The sequence below is a fragment of the Octopus bimaculoides genome, chromosome 14 (genome assembly GCF_001194135.2).
Source record: "Octopus bimaculoides isolate UCB-OBI-ISO-001 chromosome 14, ASM119413v2, whole genome shotgun sequence".
Lineage (NCBI taxonomy): Eukaryota > Metazoa > Mollusca > Cephalopoda > Octopoda > Octopodidae > Octopus > Octopus bimaculoides.
The window spans coordinates 23,770,176-23,780,725 of record NC_068994.1 but is presented as its reverse complement, the minus strand read 5'-3'; positions in this window follow the sequence as shown (position 1 = coordinate 23,780,725).

Genomic DNA, 10,550 nt, shown 5'->3' with positions numbered 1-10,550 from the left:
ACATTTATTCTAAAATATTGTTCTTAAAGATCGTTTTCACTGATTACATGTAAGTCAGTCCTACTGCTTCATATGAACTTGCTGAAGTTTAACAATGTTATTAATTATGCTCTTAATTACTTAAGACTTATGTTTTTATGTTTATACGTCGGTTCTCTACATTGATAAAAATAATTGTACCTAATAATAATACAGCCTATACAAGAATACATACACACACGCATATACGTGTGTGTGTACTGTTTTGTGTGTAAAAGTGTTACTTCTAAATCATATTTAGATATGTGTGTGTGAGTGTGTTTGTTGTGCGTGTGTGTGTGTGCGTGCATGCGTGCGTGTATGCAATGTTTAGTGTATAAAAATGTTATTTCTGAGTTGTATTATGTATACTAGCAAATATAACCCATCTACGACGGAGGCATAGAATGAGGGAGGGAAGTCATAACAGCAGTATGTATTGAGAAATGTGTAAATGGACTTGATAGATTACTGGGTGATGTCTTAGAGAAATCACATTATTGTTGGTGATACAGCATTCTATTGTAGCTATATGACGTGTTTGCGACCAAATGACATGTGATGACGATTCACTCCCGAACTAAAATAGGTTTCCAGCCTCTGTATCATGAATGAGGATGTGGGCCACTCTTAACGAAAGCCAGAGCTTTCTTCGACCACTACATAAAATGTATTAAGGAAAAACTGTTGTTTAGATGTACTTTTATTTTAGTTGTTTACACTATTTTACGCTTGTTTATACTCTTATACATTCAAAGTTCATTTACTGTATTTTTGTTGTCAAGTCACTGTTTCTATTAGAAAGATAAGAGTTTCTTCTCTTTCAGTAGAAGTTTATTTTCGGAATATTTTCCCATTATTCACTATTTTGCGTATTTATACCCGAAAACCTCTAATATCTTTAAAACTACCTGTCCGATTTATGCAAAACTTGTTTTATTCCGTTCGTATTAACATTTTAGGGTAAACTTAATTCATAATATTTTTCCATTATGCACCAGTTTGACTCAGTAACATTGCAAGCAAGCAAGCAAGATTCAAACTAACTTTTAATGCATGATAGATATTAATGAATCTATAACATTCCTTCTTAATCTTTTTATTTGTGCGCTGTACAATGCCGAGTTCATCGTATTTGGACGTCTATGATTTATCGCATTTTCTTATCTCAGTTTCTTTATATAGCATGTAATTAAGTGATCGTAATTAAATGTTGCCTTCTTCGTCGTTGCCATGACGCATAGTTATTGTTATTATAAAGAAAGCTGGTAGAATCATAATCAGGCTAGTCAAAATGTTTAGCAACATTTGTTTGCTTTACGTTCTGAGTTCAAATTCCACTGGGGTCGACTTTGCATTTCATCCTTTCGGGGTCGATTAATCAAGTACCAGTTGAGTACTGCGGTCGATATGATCGACTGTCCCTCTCTCCACAAAATCCAGGCCTTGTACCTATAGTAGAAAGGATTATTATTATCATTATTATTATTATTATTATTATTATTATTATTATTATTATTATTATTATTATTATTATTATTATTATTATCATTGCTAGCTGGAGATGTGTTTTTGGAGCGCTGTAAGTTTATGTTTAATTCTCTTGTTTTAAAAGATTTTATACTGTATTTTGTTGGTTAAATTGTTTTGCAAGCCAGCTGCCCTTCTGGCGGGGGGATGGTTCTGACGTTTGTTAACCAAAGCCCCATTTTAGGGGTGATACAAACCTTTGTTTTCAAATTTCTTCGAAAATTTGCTTCGATGAAAGTAAACATTAAAGATGGCGACGAAAAGCAGGTGTGGGGAAGGAAGGTGGTACTGTAATTTGCACGAGGACTTTCCTTTGGTAGTAGACAGGAAGAAAAGAAGGAAGAAGTAAAGAGTGAAGAAAAGAAGAAAGAAGAAAACAGAAAGAAAACGAGAGGAAGGATGGAGTAAAATCTTTCTCACTACGTGGAAATCGCAGTAGCACGCAAAACAATACTGAAGCGGCGAAGAACCTAACAAAAATGGTGTTAGCGGTGGGAAAGAAACGCTTGCAAATATCACGGCTGCTAAGGAATTGGTTAACATCTCATTGAAGAACAAAATCGAAAAGCTAAACAAGGCGGCAAAATATATGAAGATGAAAGGAAGGAGGGCTGAATTGACGCTTCCAATTGACGTGCTCCAAGCAACAGCCTAATGAACACAAAAACAAGGCAAATCGAAAATGCTAAACGGGACCAGATGGAAACAGCCTTGAAACGTATATGGCAGGATATCCACCACATTGCGAGAGCGAGGTAGTACGGCGGAGAAGAGTTCTTTTTAAGACCGAGGAGCAGGCGACACAGAACTCGGTGACCACGCATTGCACCAAGGAAATCGCCCTCTTCCTAACGTACATGTGAAGAAAGGCGGTACGAATTACGGTACCTGGAGTCCCACCAGGCTTAGCTGTATGGTGGATTCTCGCCTGTATTTGTACGGATGGCGCGGAGAATCTCCTGGATGTTAAAAGATTGAGAATTGGATTGGGATTACCTTGGAGGCTCTTTTCCACGTGAAGCCAGAACAGTTACAGAAAGTCACAGACCTGATTTCCCTCTCGAATGGAGTAAAACTAAGGGTTAACGTAGAGGATAGAAGGCCGAGGTGCCACGGTTGTGGTTCAACGGTTGACTTACGGTTTCACTACCTACAGAACCAGAACAGAAGGGCAGACATGTCCAAAAGAAAGTACCACAACCGATGAGTTGACATAAACAAGAACTGTAAAGTCAATTATCTGGCACTTTCTGTTCTCATTATCTACTACTACCAAATCAGGCCTTCTAGCTTCTATTAGCTCAGTGTTAGTCCTACAACATCTTACATTTCTTACTTTTTAGTACTTTACTAGGTTTATGTTCATACCATTTATTAGTATGTTCAAATCCTAGCTTTCTACGAAACTCCCAGTGGATTGCTCTCCCTAGATTGTCATTTCTTTGCTTGTGTTTTTCTGTGCTAGTATACTACATTCACTTGCTATATGAGTAACGCTTTCCTGTTTTGATTTGCATAACTAACATTGGGAATCTACTTGGTTTTTGTCCATCTCGGCTTTTATGCAGTTAGTCCTTAATGCTTGATCTTTTGCAGCTACTAACAAACATTTTTGTCTCCCGCTTCAGCTTTCCATTCTGTAGCCATAACCATGCTTCACTACTACTGTTTGCTGAAACTGTCTTTGAGAATCTACCACGCAACGCCTTCCTCTACCACTCAGATAATTTCTGTTCTTTTTTCTGGTTTTTAACTTCGTTTTGTGTTTTGGTTTCCCTATGTCTTGCTGAAACTCTAGCAGCTTTTAATAAATATCTTCACTATTACCTACATAGGAGTTTATATCTACTCTCCACGTAGTCTTCCACTGATATTAACCCTCTTCTACCTTCCGTTCTAGGTAGGTATAATCTTGCTACTCCTGCCCTTGGGTGGAGTCCTCCATTCATATTAAATTCCTTTCAAGTTCTCTCTAGCTTTGCTAATTCAGCTTTTGTCCAATATACAAAAGCTACTGAGTATCTAAGTAATGACACTAAGTATTTACAGCCTTCATTAAGTTCGGACCTCTTAGCTTTGACTTCATTAACTTCCTCACCCTTCTTATGTACTCCGCAATTTTCGTTTTCTTTTCTGTGGTTAGTACTCTGTCCGATTCTAATACTCCTAGATACCTATAACTCTCCTTCTTTCAATGATTTTAATGTATGGCCATCTGATAATCGGATGACTAATATTGCACATTATCTATGCCAAATTCCATGCCCATATCTTTGCTGAAGAGTCATACATTCTGTATTAAGGAATCTATCTTTTGTTCATTCTTACTAAAAAGATTCAGGTCATTAATGTAGGGCAAATGGTTATTTTTCCTTTACTATTTCTGAACTGATACCCTTCCTTTGCCTTCCTTAGTACGAAACTGAGGGTAATCAAGAATAGAACAAATATTAAAGGGGACAACGAGTCCCCCTGGAAAATTCCTCTTTTGATATTAACTTTTCCTAAGAGTGTGTCACCTGAGTAGAGATCTACTTTCTATTTCTTCATGCTAAAGCTAATTAATTCTCTTATATTGGCTACTATACTGAACATACTCAAACATTCACTTATCCCTAAGCGTGGGATCATGTCATAGACTTTTCTATAATCTGCCCATGCTATTGTTAGATTTTTCTTTCTAGATTTTACTTAACTCTGCTTTGAGTCCTGAGCTTCTCAGCCAATGCAGGGATTTTGCTTTGTCTGTTTCTTTTGCGTTTAGTTTAACGCAGTATTTTCCATGAAGGGGCTCTTTCTTGCCATCGATTTATCATGATCCGTTGCTGTTCTAGTTTTAGTATGGATTTCATTTGTTTTACAGCTTTTGTTGTTTCTTCGTTTTCTTCATAGTTGTTAGGTAGTATGACTTCTTGTTTGTCAGCTTCCTTAAAGACTGAAAACAGTTTTTTTAATTTTGTTCGTGTTTTGTGGCTATTTGTATTAGTTTTCCTTGCTCCTGAAGTAGGTATTTTTGTAGTCCTATGGTGATCATTTTGTAATAGATTTCTAGCTGTATAAGGTCTCTACCACATTCTGTATGTTGTATATATAGCCTTTCTATGTCAGATTTTGGTTGGTGCATCCTAAATCCTGTCATTATTTTTCTTGTTTTCCTGTCTATTTTGATTAGTTCATTTAGTGTCCAGTTAAGGATATTGTAGCTGTAACTTATTACTGGGACGGCTAAAGTGTTGATACCTATTATCTTGTTTTTCGCATTGAGCTCTGTTTTCAGTATTAATCTAACTCGTGTATAGTATTCTTTTTTTTATTTTCTCTTTCATTTATATGTGTTGTATCGTATCTAGTTCGTTGATTCATAAATATTTGTATGTCTGGCTTTGGTCTAATTCTCTTACTTCGTTTACTTCATCTAGTGTGATGTTGCTACTCTTAACTAGTTTTCCTCTTTTCAAGGTTGCTTTGGCACATTTTTCTAAGCTAAATTTCATATTTATTTCTTTGGTAAATCCATGTACTGTCCGTAGTAATGTTTCCAGCTGTTTATCATACAGTTTTAGGTCATCCATATATAAAAGGTGGCTGATTGTTTTGCCGTAACAATTGTATCCACATCTAGTTCTGTTTAGCATGTCAGATAAAGGTGTAAGTGCCAAGCAGAAAAGGAGTGGAGAGAGCTTGTCTCCCCGGAATATTCCTCTTCCAATGGGGATAGCTTTGGTTTTTATGAGTCCCTCTTTTGTCTGAAACTGTAGCACTGTCTTCCAATTATTCATAGAGTATTGTATATATCTTATGATTATAGTTGCTACCTTGCTCATGGCTAGTGTTTCTAGGATCCATGTATGGGGAATACTATCAAAAGCCTTTCGGTAATCCATCCAGGCCATACTGAGGCCTTTCTTCTTTCTGCGACTGTCTTCAGTTATGGCTTAATTGATCATTAGTTGATTTTTACAGCCGTATGAGCCCTTGCAGCATCCCTGGAAACAGGTTGTTTTTTTCCAGATGCTTGCTCATTCTCTGCGATATTATTGTAGTAAATGCTTTGTAAATAATAGGAAGACAAGTTATTGGTCTGTAATTTTGTGGGTTTGCCGTTTCCGTGGATTTTGGAATTAAGGTAGTTTTTCTATTCGTGAGCCATTCAGGTATTGTCTTTGGTTCTGCTATTATTTCATTAAATTTCTCAGTCAGCTTTGTGTGTGTTCCTGTCATATATTTTAACTAGAAGAAGGGGATCTTATCGTACCAGGGTGCCTTCCAGTCGCTTAGTCTTTGCAGTGCCTGGGTGACCTCTTCAGTTGTTATAGGGGTCCAGAGTTGTTCAGGTGCTGAGTTTGTTGTTTAATAGACTTTTTCTGTGGTTGTTCCTTCGCCGACCATATACATTTCCAAAATTCTTCCACTTCTTCTGATCTTGGTGCTGCATTGATGTCTATTTAATTTTTGCCAAGTTCTCGGTAGAATCTTTTGGAGTTGGAGTTGAACTGTTTGTTTTGTTCAAAGAAACGTTGGCGTTTCTCATACCAGCGGATCCTTTGTGCTTTGGCGAGGATATCTTGCTTTAGCTGTTCTTTTATCTCAGGTATACCTTTTTCTGTAATGTTGTATTTGTACAGTATTTTTGTTCTCTTCTTGTTCTTGTTGATTGTCTACTAGTTTCCTTAAGGATTGACAGATCTTTTCTCTTGTTTTCAATTTTTTCCGGATATTATTTATCCACAGGGTTTGGTTGGGTGGTGGTGCTCCTGTTTGGATGGGTTTGATGGAGAATCCAGCTTCTTTTGTGGCCACAGTGGCTGCTGCATATATTCTGTTATTTAGCTCAGTGATATTAACATTTGTTTCTGTGGCTATTAGTTCTGTGACGCCAGGTTCATGCTATTTATTATTGATGTTTTTACATCTATTTTAATTTTTAGGAGGTACAATCGATAGTCCATATGGAGATCTGTTACTTTCAATTCTTTGATTATGCACATTTTTAGATTATCATAATCATTAGGCTCACCTTCACTGTTTCTAGGTTTTTGATTTGTTTCGCCTTTCTTCCCGTTGATATGTTTGTGTGTGGTATGCTGGTATTGAACTATATCCGAGAAAATAATACTCATTTAAATTTATTGTTATTATTATTATTATTATTATTATTATTATTATTATTATTATTATTATTATTGTCTTTGCACAGCTTCTAACGCTGGAGATGCACTACGGTGCCGTTTGTTCACTAGCAGTGAACTAAGGTAACACCCCTTATTTTTCGAGCACCATCCGGAGTATTCGAGCGGTTGCAAACTCCGCCCTTATTGCAACCCCTATTTGTTCCATGTTCTTCTCAAGATGTTTACTTACTGGTCCCAGGGCTCCGACAATTTTTGGTTCTACTACCACCTTTTTCAGCGACCACAAACTGCTTAACCTCCCAAGCTAACCTGTCATATCTATTTACTTTTATCTTTTCCTTATCACATACCTTGTTGTGAGCTGGGCATCTTATATCTATGATCCAGCATAGTTTGCTTTCTTTCTCAATTAACACTATGTCTGGTTTCCTATTCTCTAACTCATGGTCATACTTCATCATAAAATCCCATAGGATCTTTGTATTATCATTTTCGATGATGTCTTCGGGTTTATGTATGTACCACATTTTTGCTTTGTCAAGTCCATACTTGTTGCAAAGTGTCCAAAGGAAAATCCTTGCTATGTTGTCATGAGGTGTCTTATATTCTTTCTGGGCTAATGGCGTACATTGACTGGTAATATGCCATACGGTTTCACCATCTTATCCACAAATACTGCACATCACTTTCTGTTGTCTATTCTGTATTTGATGTAATTAGTTCTTAATGCTTGCTCTTGGGCAGCACAGATTAGAGCCTCTGTTTCCGCTTTTAAATCACTTTTAGTCATCAATAGCCATCTTTTTTCTCTTCCTGTCTTATCTTCATCATCCCCATGAAACTGTCCATGCATTCTTTTCTTTATCTACCTATTTTCAGTTTCATTCATTCTCAAGTACTTGTACAGTGCTGTATCTTTGCAATCTTCCATCCTCCACAAGCCTGACCTTCTTACTTCCAATAATAGTGGGTCTGTGGCATTTTTTTGCTCTAATGCTGTGTATGCATCTAATCAGTCCACTTTCCTCTCTTTTTCTTGGTACATATACAGTCTGACAGTGTCACTTTTTGAGGGGAGTATCCCATATCTAGTCAGCAACTCCCTTGTCTTTCTGTCTAAGCTGTTTAATTCGTCTACTGTCCATGCGATTACCCCTACTCCATATCTAAGTAGTGAAACCGCCCAAGTGTTGATAGCTTCAATCTTATTACGTCCGTGTAATTTCGACTTTAAGATCAGTCTCAGTATGCGCAAGTACTCCACCTTAAATATTTCTGTCAATTTTTCTCCATCAATTTATTCATTTCCAATATTCCCAAGTACTTATAGCCCGTCTCTTCTATCTGCTTCATAACCTCCCCTAACGGTATCACTGACGCGTACCTACATTTGATGTTGCCTCTCTTCAAGACTAACTCACCACAGTTTTTCAGTTAGAACAGCATTCTGATATCAGCAATGAAAGTATACACCGTATCAACGAGGGAACATTCATCTTTACCATAAAGATTGAGGTGTTTTGCGTTCCCACCAGTTTTTATCATGGGGCAAGTCCAGGTTTTTGCAAATTACCCAGTGAATATATTGTGCTACTCTATCATGCCTGTTGAGATACTCTGTAGGCGCAAGAAGACTACACATGGAGGCAACATGATCAATGGTTCCATTTTGTTGTTGACATACACGATATATTGGGCTACTGCCGTTCATTAATATGTTGCCCTGGTAGAGTCTTGTAGGTAGGCATTCATCTTGGGCTGCTATGATAAACCCTTCTGCGTCTGATTTTAAGCCAGAAGCCACTAACTAGTGATGGGATAAGGGCTTTGTCAACATCGGCACTATTAGCTTTCTTTGGGTATATGAGTGGAGTATCCCATATCTAGTCAGCAACTCCCTTGTCTTTAGGTTTTTCTTGCCATTTATCGGTAAGAATATCTAAGACAGCAGTTTTAGCACGGGATTTCATATGCTTAGCTTTTCCTGTGTTTGTTTCCAGTACGTCTAATTCTGGAATTTCTTGTATTTGGAATTCACTTAGATATTCCTTTGCCTGTTTTGCTACTGAGTATGACACATTCTTGTTTATTATTATTATTATTATTATTATTATTATTATTATTATTATTATTATTATTATTATTATTATTATTATTATTATTATCATTATTGTTATTATTATTATTATTTTAAATCTGCATCTTTGTTACAGTCACTTGCCAAGACATACCCAGTGTCCTGGGGAGAATGAAGGATAAGAGATGTTACAGTATGAATGAAAGATGGTGGAAGGGCGGTAGCGAAATATCTTCATGTAATACAACACATACATTTAAGTGAAGAGTGTATTCCTAGAGATGCGGGCAGTACCTGTCAGCACAATCTTTTGGATTTGTCTGAGACATGGTTCTCCTGGGATATTATCTAGATGTTTTTGACATCCCTTTTTTATCATACCTAGGGCACCTACAATAACAGGAGCAATTATCGTTTTAAGATGCCACATCTTTTACTTTCCAATTTCCTGCTCCTTATATTCACTTAGTTTGTCAAATTCCTTGGAAGATATATATTTTTATCAATGGGAACACTTACATCTATTAGTGTACAAGTATTTTCTTCCCTGTCTTTAATAATTTTGTCTGGTCGCTTAGCCTGGATTTTTCTGTGCGTGTTGACTGGAAAATCCCAGAGTATAGTGACATGTTTACTTTTAACGACTGATTCAGGATGATGTTCATATCAGTAAGAAAGAGTGCTGATTTTGTAGTGTCTGCATATTTTCCAATGTAAATACTGTTATACCCTATCGTAGCGATCTTTCTATTCGTTTGGTGTCCGCACAGGACATTCTAAGACGAGATAGTCTATTGTTTCATCAAATGTGTCGCAGAATCTGCATTTAGAGTCAGATTCGTTTTGAAGAACGTTAGCCTGGTAGTTTTTTGTGAGCAAATTTTGATCTTGTGCTGCTAATATGAAACTTTCAGTCTCTGCTTTCAGTCCTGAACTTCTCAGACACTGATGGGTTGTTGCTTGATCTACATCAGCATTTAGGTTTCGAAGTATATACTGTCCATGCAGATGCTTCTGTCTCCACCGCTCCTCAATTTGTTTCTGCCCGTTCTTCTTTGCAGTCTTTTTGATCCATTTTGCTTGTTGTCAAACAGTAGTTTCAGGTACTTCAACTATTTAGGGTTAATGGGATTTTTTGCTGCTTACGTATTTGCACACAAGTCGCAGCGTCCAGTCTTCTGTACTAGATAAGTACCTGTTCATTGCTATTGTGGAGGTCTTATAGTACAGTTATACTTGCATAATTCCTCTTCCCCCATAACGTCTAGGTAGGTACAGACGATCAACATCTGCTTTTAGGTGGTGCATGTTCTTAGAAGTTTGTATTTTTCTTATCTTCCTGTCCAGGCATTGGAGCTCTGTAAGATTCCAGTTAATGATGTTAAAACTATATTGGACTACTGGAAGTGTCAGGGTGTTAATGGCCTCGATGCGATTTTTAGAGTCGAGTTCAGGATTTAGTATGAATCTTATTCTCCTGTAATATTCCTTTCTTATTTTTCTCTTCATAGTAGCATATTGTATACCATCTCCTTTATTTTATTATTATTATTATTATTATTATTATTATTATTATTATTATTATTATTATTATTATTATTATTATTATTATTTTATGTTTGACTTTTGTTTTGCATTTGTACAAGTTGGATCCAAGTCTCACCCAGAGACCTCAAGAGACAACAAGTTAGAAGTTCATGTAGGTGTTATGCCTAGGGTACCATATATTTGGATTTGTACAGTTTTGTTCACCATATATATATATATATATATAGATAGATAGATAGATAGGT